Source organism: Pleurodeles waltl, chromosome 6, assembly GCF_031143425.1.
Source record: "Pleurodeles waltl isolate 20211129_DDA chromosome 6, aPleWal1.hap1.20221129, whole genome shotgun sequence".
Lineage (NCBI taxonomy): Eukaryota > Metazoa > Chordata > Amphibia > Caudata > Salamandridae > Pleurodeles > Pleurodeles waltl.
The window spans coordinates 72,997,012-73,009,552 of record NC_090445.1 but is presented as its reverse complement, the minus strand read 5'-3'; the positions used below and the strand labels follow the sequence as shown (position 1 = coordinate 73,009,552).

Genomic DNA, 12,541 nt, shown 5'->3' with positions numbered 1-12,541 from the left:
AGTATACAAATATTTATATGTGACTAAGTATAGTGCGATATAGTCCGATCGAATAGCAATAGAGAATAGTCTGCTTTCTATTTTCATGGGAGCTTTTTATGGTTGTCCCGGAAGTGTATTCAACTTCCGGTTCGGGTCGCGTGATACAGTAGAAACGCACACTCGCATAGAGAGTAGTCTGTTTTCTATTTTGCATGGTAGTGTCTTATGGTTGCCCCGGAAGTGTATTTAACTTCCGGGTCGGGCTGTGGGACACAGTAGAGACGCGTACTCGTGCTTCGGGGTTCTCGTATACTGGACAACACCGCTTTGAAAAGACAGTACAAATCTTAGGTGAGCATTTGGGGGTGACCTTCGGTTTCCATGGAAAATTGTGTGTGTCCAGGAGAATTAACCAGAGCTCTGTTTTTTTATACATTTGTCATTTAGAGATTATTTTTCGATTTCTTCACAGTTTAATATAAAGTATGAATGTACAACAATATTGAATATACACTACTACTTCTGGATGCTGGACACCAGGTACCTTACACGGGGGCACAGTGAAATTCAATTTTGGGAATAAGTGTTCATCGCATGTTGGCATTCTCTTTTTGTATTGGATGCAATCTAATTACATCATGTCTTTCTGGCTTTTTTGTTTATGTGATAGATCGGGATAGTTCGCCATGTAATGAGAAACATACACAACATTAGATCAAATAACGGATAACAATTAATGGACTATCCAGGAATTGTCTAAATAAGAGGTATTATTAAGAGGTTTATAAAGAAATGTGTAGACACAAGGGTGTTTTGGCACTAAATTGGAGGTGCATGTTGCCACTATTTGAAGTAGTTTTGATGGAGGTTGGTAGGGTATAAGATTTGAGTGTGCTTTCTGGGGGAGCACTTTAGTGTAATTCTATCTGGGTTTCTCACCTTGTGGTTCAACTAATATTCAAGTGACTTATTACAATAGGGTCTCTTTTACATGAGACTTCCACATTTGGTTTAAATTTGGGTTCTTTTTTATATTGTTCAACCATTAAGTTTGAGCATTTTGGTTCCTAATTTCTATCAATATGTTTACAATTTGTAGCCCTGAACAAGTCGTTCGGGATTTAAAAAAGGAATTTCCCATGACGAAACACGTGTTGGCTGAAATTGTATCACCACGGACGGATTTCTAATTGTTGTCGATTCTTAATTTATGTTTGGTTTAGTTTGGACAATTTAAACTTGTATTAAAATTGATTGTTTCTCTAAAACTGCTTACAAATATTATGTGTTTTCGTGAGTGGAGTGCCACACACTGCATTACGTGAAACACACAAGCCAATAAGTCCAGAAACATAACTACAGACATGTGTATTTGCATCTGCAAACTTACCCATTACCTTGCTCATGGTCTACAATGACTAAGCAAGCTTACTGACATCAGGTAGCCCCTGCTCCAGCAACCTGTACTGTGATGTGAGCCACAATGAAACACTATATACCTATGTGGCTTCTGAAGGGTAAACTCCTTAGGCTTGAATGGACCAACACATTCACACTCTTTTAGATTGACTCACTGCCTACAGTTACAATAGGCAACTTTCATTGTACAAACGTCATCATTACACTTGAGTAATAATCAAGGGGCTGGCATGGTGGGTACAGAAAGTGTCTTCCTTGTCCATGTGTGGACATGTGGCCTAACAAATGCATACCCATGCCACTTCAGGGGGTGGGCTCTGTGGTATGTACCTGTACCACTTAACAGTCCTTTGGACATATGTGTCCATCCTACAGAAATGGTGTGCAACATACAAAGGCATGCATTGTGTAGTTTCTGCTATGTGACCAAGCTACTGAGTCACATATTATGGCCACCCAGGAATGAACACACTGTGTTCACTATGGGACTGTCTTTTATGCAGTAAGCCTATACAGGACAAATTTGATCTATGTGAAGGGCTGTGAGAGTAAAGCACCTATCACCAGTCTAAGACTCACATTGAAAATGATGCAAAATGGACTAGATAAATGATATACCTCTGTACCCATTTCTAATCTAGTCAAAGGAATGAGGAATTCAGGGCAGGTTTTCCCACTAGAGCATCATACATGGTCGCACACCAGGATCTGCTGGGGTACAGGGAGTGGGCACAGTGCCACAGTTGCATAGCCATAGTGACACTCCTACATCTTGCCCTATGTCCCATACTGGGAGATAAACCTGACAGGCCCTGGTCTCTGCGGGCTGAGCAGAGAGTACTTACATGACACTCCATTCCCATCACTTCCATGCATGAAAGTACATCATGTGGCCATCAGCAATTTGGCATGTGGTGTGTGTGGCAACCTGAACAGCACAGTGAGTCATGCTATGGCTTTCACAAAACAGTTTAGCAAGGCCAGATGTGGTTTGAAAGATATTGCTCACATCTCAATTCTCAAATGACTCATACAACATGCATACACAGCTCATGCTGTCATTTACATTCATGTGTGTCCCAACATTTACAACAATCATGAGGAAAGATATGTCATTGGATGGCAGTAAGGTCGCCTTACCTAGTTATATGCATCCAATACAAAGAGGATGTCATTGGATGGCAGTAAAGTCTCCTTACCTAGTCATATGCATCCAACACAAAGAGGATCTAGGATCCCAAAAACCTCACAAAACACAATGTGACGGCCACCAATACCTGCACATTGTACATCCCATTGATGTCACACAGATTGCTAGAACAAGCACACAAGAAGTTTAACTGGAACACAGGGGCACACTGGAGCCTGTGAGGAGGTAACGTATGGTAAAGTACAGAGGAAATTGTGCCAATTAGGTACTTACCTGCTCCTCTGGTGAGACATAGAGCTGTCTACACAGGGGTAGGCCCTCAGTCACAAACCTCTCCAGCTCCTCTGGAGAGAAGGCAGGGGGCCTATCACCTCCTGGACATCACATGATTGCTCCCAGAGACGCCACACAGCAGCTCAGGTTGTGGAGCCATGTAGGCAGTCGTCACCGCTGACGGACACAGTCATTGGAGCATAGCCTATGGCTGTGTTCGCTGCGGTTGCAACAGCCTATTGCCATGACAACTTCCGTTGGCGGTCGTGGGCGGTTCCTAATGTCCATTGTAGTAGGTCAGGCATCTGCCATTTTGGCAGCCTGAAACGCTGTATTGGGCTTTATAAGATGCATCACATCTAAAACAATTTTTTTTCTTTATCTAACAAACATCTTTCTCCTGTCTAGTCTTGTAGGTCCTACTACTCAACCTACCACCATTGTGGTATGTTACAGAGCACAGATGGCATTTTAACAGCGGGCACAGTCCACCACCGCCGACTAGTCATTTTGGCAGTTGGGATATACAGTCACATTTCGGGGGCAATTGTGTAGCACATCTTTGAGTTTCGTTCAAATCCATGTTGAGGACACTTGTTGAAAACCACAATGGTTATTTGTGACCCTCGTAGAGTTGGCTGCTGTGATGTGTACTGTGTGTCATGTCAATACAGTCCGAAATGCTGTCACATGATATCATTTACATGCATCATGCATGTTGCTGTGGACACAGTGACCAATGTTACCAATCATGTCTTGTCATGCATAGGTACCTTGGGAGAGGGAGGATGCGACAACCTCCTGTCTACCGTCCACTACCAGAACTTCAGACAATGGAGCAAAGGCACATAATCATACTACTGCATGGAAAGGCAAACAATAATGGACTTATGTCATCAGTTGGAGCCAGATTTAAATGCCAGCTATTAGTTATCCAACCAGCATACCACCCATTGTAAAAGTCATGTCACAGGGGTAGGACCTCAGTCACAAACCTCTCCAGCTCCTCTGGAGAGAAGGCAGTGGGCCTATCACCTCCTGGACATCACATGATTGCTCCCAGAGACGCCACACAGCAGCTCAGTTTGTGAAGCCATGTAGGCAGTCGTCACCGCTGGCGGACACAGTCATTGGAGCATGACTGCCACAGGCAACAACGTTAGCCTATGGCTATGTTCGCCACGGTTGCAACAGCCTATCGCCATGACAACTTCCGTCGGCGGTCATGGGCAGATCCTAATGTCCATTGTAGTAGGTCAGGTATCTGCCATTTTGGCAGCCTGAAACGCTGTATTTGGCTTTATAAGATGCATCACACCTAAAACAAATATTTTTCTTTATCTAACAAACATCCTTCTCGTGTCTAGTCTTTTCGTTCCTACTACTCACCCAACCACCATTGTGGTATGTTACAGAGCACAGATTGCATTTTAACAGCGGGCACAGTCCACCTCCGTCGACTAGTCATTTTGGCAGTTGAGATTTAAAGTCACATTTTGGGGGCAATTGTGTAGCACATCTTTGAGTTTTGTTCAAATCCATGTTGAGGACACTTGTTGAAAACCACGGTGGTCATATGTGACCCTCGTAGAGTTGGCTGCTGTGATGTGTACTGTGTGTCATGTCTATACAGTCCGAAATGCTGTCACATGATATCATTAACATGCATCATGCATGTTGCTGTGGACACAGTGACTAATGTTACCAATCATGTCTTGTCATGCATAGGTACCCTGGGAGGGGGAGGATGCGACAACCTCCTGTCTACTGTCCACTGCCAGGACTTCAGACCATGGAGCAAAGGCACATAATCATATTACCACATGGAAAGGAAAACAATAATGGACTTATGTCATCAGTTGGAGCCAGATTTAAATGCTAGCTATTAGTTATCCAACCAGCATACCACCCATTGTACAAGTCATGTTAGTATTACACTTTCTAACCACAGGGTCCTTCCAACATACAGTGGCTCTATCTGCTGGTAAGTCTCAACCTATGTTCAGTCTGGTGTTGAAGGATGTCCTCTCAGCAATGTTGAAACACCTTGACAGCTATGTCCGGTTTCCCTGACGTGAGGATTTAGCCAATGGGAAGGCTGGCCTTTATGGCTTTGCCTTCCTCCCACATGTGGTGGGGGCCATTGGTGGCCCACATGTTGGCTTGGTGCTACTGGAAGCCACTGAACAGGTTTATCGGAACAGAAAGAACTTCCCTTCCATCAATGTGCAAGTTGTCTGTTTGGCGGATCTCTACATTCCACATGTTCCACACGGCCTGTTATCCGGTTCAGCCTATGATTCCTTCATAATGAGAAAAAAGCACCATACCCGAGCTGATGTCACAACTGCACCCAGAAAGGGCCTGGCTGGTTGGTAAGTCACGCCTGTCCTGATTGTGTGTGTGCAATGTCAGGTGCTACAGTCATGAAGTAAGTGACTCATTGCTGCACTTATGTCCCATTCCTTGACAGGAGCCTACGCATATCCAAACTGTCCTTAGTTGTTGATGCCTCTGTGGAATCCACTACACCAGGGGAAGTCCGCTTCAGTGACGCCCAAGGAAGAAAACGGCAGGCAGTGGAATGAGTTTTTGGGCTCCTGAAGGCAAGATTTAGGTGTTTGGACAGGAATGGTGGATCCCTCCTCTACTCACCCAGGAAAGTGTGTCAGATCACTCCACAACATCGCTGTGCAAAAGAAAATTCCATACATCCCGGAGGAGGAGGAGCTTGCAGTGCCGCTGGGTGAGACTCCTGAAATGCCAAGTGAGGATGACTGTGGTGAAGAGGAAGGAGCTGACTTGTGGGAAAAGCTCATCAACAGCTACTTTCCATGATTTTAAGTATGTCATGTGATGCAAGGACTGAAGTTGTGAGAATGTGTGGAGTTTATTGATTTAGAAACAGCTAGGGAGCTGATACTCTGCAATCTCCAGCCACAGGCTGCTTGATAGGATAGCTGTTGACACATCTTGTACTTTGTTTTCCAGTTGCTTGCTATGTGATTTGTGTCATAGGTATGGTTTCAAGCCTATACTATATGGTTTGTCTTTGTACAGGTACCTTCACCATGACATCCTCATGTGGATATTTCAGAGTTGTGACATTGGCAGGCACCTGATGCTGTTCTGACATGCGTAGTAGACATGGATTGTTGTAGGTACTAGCGGTGGCCACCGCAAATCTCAAGGGAAGGGACAGGGGGAGGAAAAGTGTGGGGGGGAACAAATAAAAAAACAATCTTTTTTAAAGGTTGCTCCTCTGGTGTTCTTGTGGTGTCCCAGCATTCTCTGGGACACCAGCACAGGCTCCCCAGCAATCCTGGGGCTGCTTACATGCTAAACATAGGATTGGTAGAGCGGCTCGGAGTGCCTCTCAGACACAAGCCTGCGGTCTGTGCTGTTTCCCTAGCCCATCTGTGCATACAGCCAGGCTGGAGAAACGTAAGAGCGCATGTGTGTGAGGCTGGCCTGAGTCGGCCGGCCAAGCACACATGTGCACTCAGTGCACTCTCTCCCTTCCTCCCCCCACCTACCTCCCACAGCCGAGCCCCGCCCCACCCTGCACACACTGCTGGCTGAGCCAGCAGATAAAAGATAAAACAATAATTAAATATTGTTTTATCTTTCATCTTCTGTCTTAGCCACGGGGTTGATGCTCCTTTGCCATTGCCGAGGAGCCGTCCCTGCTAGGTACTGTAGGTCACAGAGTGTGGGTGTATGAGACCTGTGCCAAGACAGCTTGCACAGCGCTTGAATGGAAGGTCAAAACTGACTGTTAGACTTGTTTTGTGTGCTGTGGTGGGCTGGTTGCATCATATGTGGCTTCACGTGGGCACAAATTATGTAGTCCTAGCTTACAACCCAGTCATTTTACCTTCAAATTGGCTAAACACTTATTGTATGACCTGTATGTAGCTGTAGATGTGTTTCATCATTGAAGACCACAGTGCCTGTGCAACAACACTGACATATGTTTGTGTCATACCACCAAATGCATGAGTATTGGAATATTATGGGCCTGTGATCAGGGAATGTTGTACGGCCATCTGTCCGTATCTTAGATTATGTGATGTTGGATTACTTTGGTGTGGTAGGTGATAAGGCTCAAGTGGTGACATCTTCCACTTCAATGTTTGCCTATTCTACAGGACAATGTCTCACAAATCCCTTCCTTCCGTGGCCTGGGGATCTGTACCTTAAAATATGTACTCTGACTCATTATGAGTCAGACATTCCTGTTTCTAATAGTCCTGACATATTGACAGCCTATGTGCTGTACACTGTAATAACATTTGTGGTTTGACCGGACACTTGTACTACTGTGTTGGTGTGTAATCGTTGTAATCCTGAGCAGGACACTGTGTATCTGTAACATATCCCTCCTTGCACAAGTAACTTGTTTCTTCATCGTATGGTTCACATGGTCTTACATCTCTACATAGCCAAATGTGGAAATTAAGTAAGCAGACAATGAGTTTGTGATGGGTGAATTTATTACAATGATAATGGATAAAATACAATTAGGACAGACAGAAACAAAATTATAAAGTGAAGGAGTCAGTCAAAGTAGAAGAAATCAATGGTGTAGATGCCACACCATTGGGAGTCCAAACTCCAGATTACTCCTCCAATTAGAACTGGAAAGTGGTTCAGGATCATTCAACAGAGTGATTGTGTGGTACACAAAGGAGGAACCGCGGCAGGAACCGCGGTTAGCGGTCTAGTTGATCTGCCTTTCATCAAGGGGGGGATAAATGAGGGCAGCAACACGGCCGCGCAGACTGAGGTGAGCGCGTTTCCGTGTTTACTGCCGATTTCATTAATTTAGTTTAACGGTTCCTATCACTTGCCGCATTTTTTATGACTTGAATCACTGTTGCATTTGAATTTGAATCTGTGTCTACTTATTTTTTTTTTTAAAAGAGAAACTTTGCAGGGCCGATTTTATAAGATATTTTATTTTTTTAACGTGCCTCAACTTTTAGCTTGTTACTTTTGGGAAGCACCTTCCTCACCTTGTTGACACTCCTCTGAGGGCGGTTGGGGGGTGTATATTTTCGCTGGTGGTCCTTTGAGGTTTTGGACCCATTCTGTGCAGGACGTTTGGCCTGTTAGAGCCCACTTCCTGTTTCTCAGCAGGAACCGCGGTTAGCGGTCTAGTTGATCTGCCTTTCATCAAGGGGGGATAAATGAGGGCAGCAACACGGCCGCGCCGCCCCGTCTGCGCCCGTCCACGCCGGAACGGGCCTGAGGGCCAGGGACCTCGCACCTTGCACTAAAAAGAACAGGTACATCATTGCTGAACTTAAGAACTTGGCGGGCCCCCGGTGCACGCACACACTTATCCCTGATACTACTCATGCCTGGAGGTGTGTGCAGTGTAACTGGATAGCGCCTATACCATTAATGGTGGGAAAGCAGAAAATTCAGGGAGCTCGGGGAGTAGGAGGCAATAATTCAGAATACGCTCCGGGTGGAGGTACAAGGGACTTTAGAGTTGTGGGCTCTTTTGCCCTTATTAATGCCAGATCCCTCCCCAAACACAAATTTGAAATTAATGAACTTATTTCCACCCTTAACATAGATTGTCTCTTTCTAACAGAAACATGGGCGAGGCCAGATTCGGACCCTGATTTTATTGTGGCAGCCCACACCGGCTTCTCTTTTTATAGGGTAGACAGGAATACAGGGAGAGGAGGAGGCCTGGCTATTATTTGCAGGTCTGAGTTCACCTGCACTTGGAATAGCGCTAGCCACATGCCAGAGGTCTGTGAAGCTATGGCCTTTAAACTTTTCTTTGGTATATCCCTAGTCTTTGAAGGCTTGCTAGTTTACCGGCCCCCCGGCCCCATCCCTAAGTTCCTTTCGATATGGACCTCACTATTGGAACCCTTAATCATGGCCCCTAAAGCAATTATTTTAGGAGACTTTAATATTCACTTTGATAATCCGAGTGATTTGCTGGTCGTGGAATTTCTTAATCTCATGGCGGCTCTGGACTGGGTCCTAAAGGATGGGCTGGCCACTCATAGAGCTGGCCATACCCTTGATGGGATTTTTACCCACCCTGAGGAAGAACTTAATCTTTTAACGACCCCGTTAGAGTGGACGGACCACGCTCTCCTGACATTTAAATTTCTGATCAGGCAGCAACCTTTGATACCCATTCCCCCGAAAAAACTGCTAAGACCCTGGAAAAACATTAAAGCAGAACCGTTGGAAATAGCATTAATACATAACTGGAATGATCCGAAGGCGTCCACTCTGTCACCGCTTGCCAGATTCAATCAGGGCATTACGCAGGCAATGGACTTGCTAGCACCGGCGAGGGTCTCTGTCCCTTGCATCAGGAAAAAACCCAACCAACCATGGTTCTCTCAAGACCTCAAAATCTTACAGTAAATACCGGCAGAAGGAGCGCTGTTGGAAACGTAGCCCCCGGGAAGATGAGAGAGCGGAGCTAAAACTAGCCCTAAACACTTACAAAGAAGCCTGTCTGGTAGCCAAATCGGACTATTTCACACTTAAAATTAGCGAGGCAGCCAACTCTTCTAGAGAGCTATTTAGAACCATTAATGTTCTAACCACTCCCTTAGGTACTCCTAAAGTAGAAAACTCTCAAGACTTTTGCAACAAAATAGCCAAATTCTTCGAATGTAAAATTCTTAACATCTACTCTAGCTTCATGTCGGACAAGGAACAAGTAAACTCCCCTCCCTGGATAGCTGTGCCACTGCGCCCTATGCTGACACCCAATGGGTTGCCAGATAAGCCATTTTTACTCTCTAGGTTTAAAATGCCATCTCAAGAGGTCATGTGCAAGCTACTTCTGGAATGTAAATCGGGTTCCCCTATGGATCCCTGCCATCCTTCAATTAGTACCAGAGCTAGCGGCATCTATGCTGGCCCCTATTATTCAGGAAGTCCTTATAACTGGTTTGTATCCTAAGGCATGGAAAGAAACCACTATTATTCCCTTAAAAAAGAAGGAAACAGGCAAACCCGATGATCTGACTAACCTACGCCCAATAGCCCTTCTTCCCTATGCGGCTAAAATTCTGGAAAAACACCTTAATAAAGAATTGGTTGATTTTCTGTCAGCCTCAAAGGGCCTAGACAGCTCGCAACATGGTTTTCGGAAATCCCATAGCACTGAATCAGCTCTCATTGCATCATCCGATACCATACGCAGATTGGTTGATGAGGGGCAGGGGGTCTTTCTGGTTCTACTGGACCTGTCGGCAGCATTTGACACCATTGCCCCTCACATTCTGCTAGACTGTCTACATCAGGTAGGCATTAGAGATAAGGCTCTCAAGCTGATTGAATCCTTTCTGTCAGATAGGTGGGCCACAGTTAGCAGCGGTGATTTTAGATCCCCGGCCTACCTCTTGCCGTGTGGGGTCCCTCAGGGCTCTTCCCTCAGCCCTACGCTATTTAATGTGTACGTGGCACCGCTGGCAGAGCTAATTCGCTCTTTCGGCTTTATCCCAACTTCTTACGCAGACGACACTCAGATTATCATCCCTATTAACAAAGACATGGAGGAAGTGGCCACCCGCTTCAACGCCTGCATGACAGCAGTGAATAACTGGATGAAGGCCAATTGGCTAAAACTTAATTGCGAAAAAACTGAGATTCTGTGCTTTGGGATTAAGAGGGAACACTGGTCTTCCATCTGGTGGCCTAAAGAGTGTGGCACTCTCCCTGTGCCAGGGTCTACCTCGAGGAATTTAGGATTACTGTTTGACGATCAATTGTCGTTCAAACCTCAGGTCAATCAGATAATTAAGACCTGCATGTGGACTCTGAAGAAATTAAAGAAAGTGTTTCCTTTTATTCCACAATCCTGCAGAATTACTGCTACTCTGGCTCTAGTCATTTCCAGATTGGATTACGGGAATGCACTTCTGCTCAACTTGGATAAAGAATCACTGAATAAGCTACAGTTGATGCAGAACACTGCTGCTAGGCTTTTACTGAAACTGCCCCGCGGGGCCTCTGTTAAGAGGTGCCTCAGAAATCTACATTGGCTTCCGGTAGCCCAGCGGATCTCTTTTAAGGCTCTCTGCATTACTCACAAGGCTGTCCATGGGATTGGGCCTAAGGCACTAACCACCAAGCTGCAATGGTATAGACCTAATAGGCTGTTGCGATCTGCCTCTGCCTATCGAATCCAAACTTCCCGCACCAAGAAGGCGAAGTGGGGAGATAGAGCATTCACCATTGCGGCTGCTAAAACTTGGAACTCACTCCCACTGGATCTAAGGCAAGAACACAATTATCTAACATTTAGGAGACGGGTCAAGACTTGGCTCTTCCCGCAATAAGTTTTGGAGTCTCCTTGGTAGTAGATCCTGCCTCACCCAGTTAGCGCTTCGATGCCCTCGGGCCGGAATGCGCTTTATAAATACTCAATACATACATACATACATGATGTAACTTGCTGACAGTGGTAGGTGTCTTGCCATCCCCATATCCTGGATTCTTCACTGGACATCCCCGCTTGCGTGTTTGGGGGGTGCCTGTGTCAGGGATGCCTGTGGCTGGCTCTTCCTCTGGCAGGGCCTCCCTTCCAGTGGCTGGCAATGATGTAGATGTGCCTGGTGTTGTTGGGCCAAAGGAAGGGGAATGTTGGTTTTGAAAAGTCCTGTTCAGGGTGGTGTGAATGTCCCTTAGAACCCCTGTTAGGGAGACCATGTTGGTATTGTGCCCTTCAATTTGTTGACACATGTCTCAATGCATGTCCCTTTGTAGCTGCTTGATTTCCTGGAGTTCAGTCAAGATCTGGCCCATCATGCCTTGGGACTCCTGACAGACCCCCAAGACATGGCTGCGGGTGTCCTGGCCAGAAGCAGCCCCAGTGGCCTCAGCCCACTGTCCCACAGCATCCCTCCCAAGCACCCTAATCCCAAGGGCCCTGGCCCTTGCCACAGGGTGCCTTCTCCCACTGGCTCCTGGACCCTTATTATCAGAAGTGGTGCGTTGCAACTCAGCATCCAGGACTGGGGGGCATGAGATGGTAGAGACTGTGCTAGGGACACAGGTTTGGGGGCAAATGGTTGCCTGGGATGTCGAGGCAACCGGGCTGGGAGGTGTTGATGTGGGCACAGTGAGACTCCCTGTTAGTGTCTGACCAGGTTGCCCAGATGGGCCAGAACCATCCTCTAGGTCCATGATCTTGGCATCACTGAGGGCTTCATCCAGGGGAGTAGTGGCGGTCTCTTCTGTGGCCTCTGTGTACTCAGAGGCAGCTTGACCTGTTGATGTGAAAGATACAATGTTACTGGCTGTATTGCGATACCTACCTCCAACAGTTTAGTGTTACAGTAGGCAGAGACCTTGTACAAAGTTAATTTGCAGTTAATCCAATTGTGGCAAGTACCCATGGTATTGGTTATCTTGACATGACATTTGTGGAGCATGGCAGATCTTTTTGACTCAAATGGCAGATCATTAGCACTTGGAAAGATGGCCTGAAAGTGAAATGTTTCCACCAGTGGCTATGAAAGATATGGCTTTGGCCATTTGGAGGCCAAGTTGATTGTGATGCAAGCAGACCCAGGACTTTGTTGTATATGTGAGTGGAGTAATCATGTGATCAGTTCAGTGTGAATGTGCCTGCTGCCAAAATCATTCAGGTGATGCATCTTAAGGCCTAAGGGATCATAGCTCTGCACACTGGGTATGAGGTGATTCCTGTTCTCAATAATT

At 46.0% G+C, this 12,541-nt stretch overlaps 1 long non-coding RNA gene across 1 annotated transcript in view; it reads left to right on the top strand.

Moving 5' to 3' along the window:
- The first annotated feature begins 248 nt into the window (after window positions 1–248).
- Window positions 249–12,541, top strand: part of LOC138301860 (uncharacterized) — a 93,697-nt gene continuing 81,404 nt past the window's right edge. The window contains exon 1 of the long non-coding RNA XR_011205125.1: window positions 249–333. This is a non-coding gene — a long non-coding RNA (uncharacterized lncRNA). The remainder of the gene's footprint in view (window positions 334–12,541) is intronic.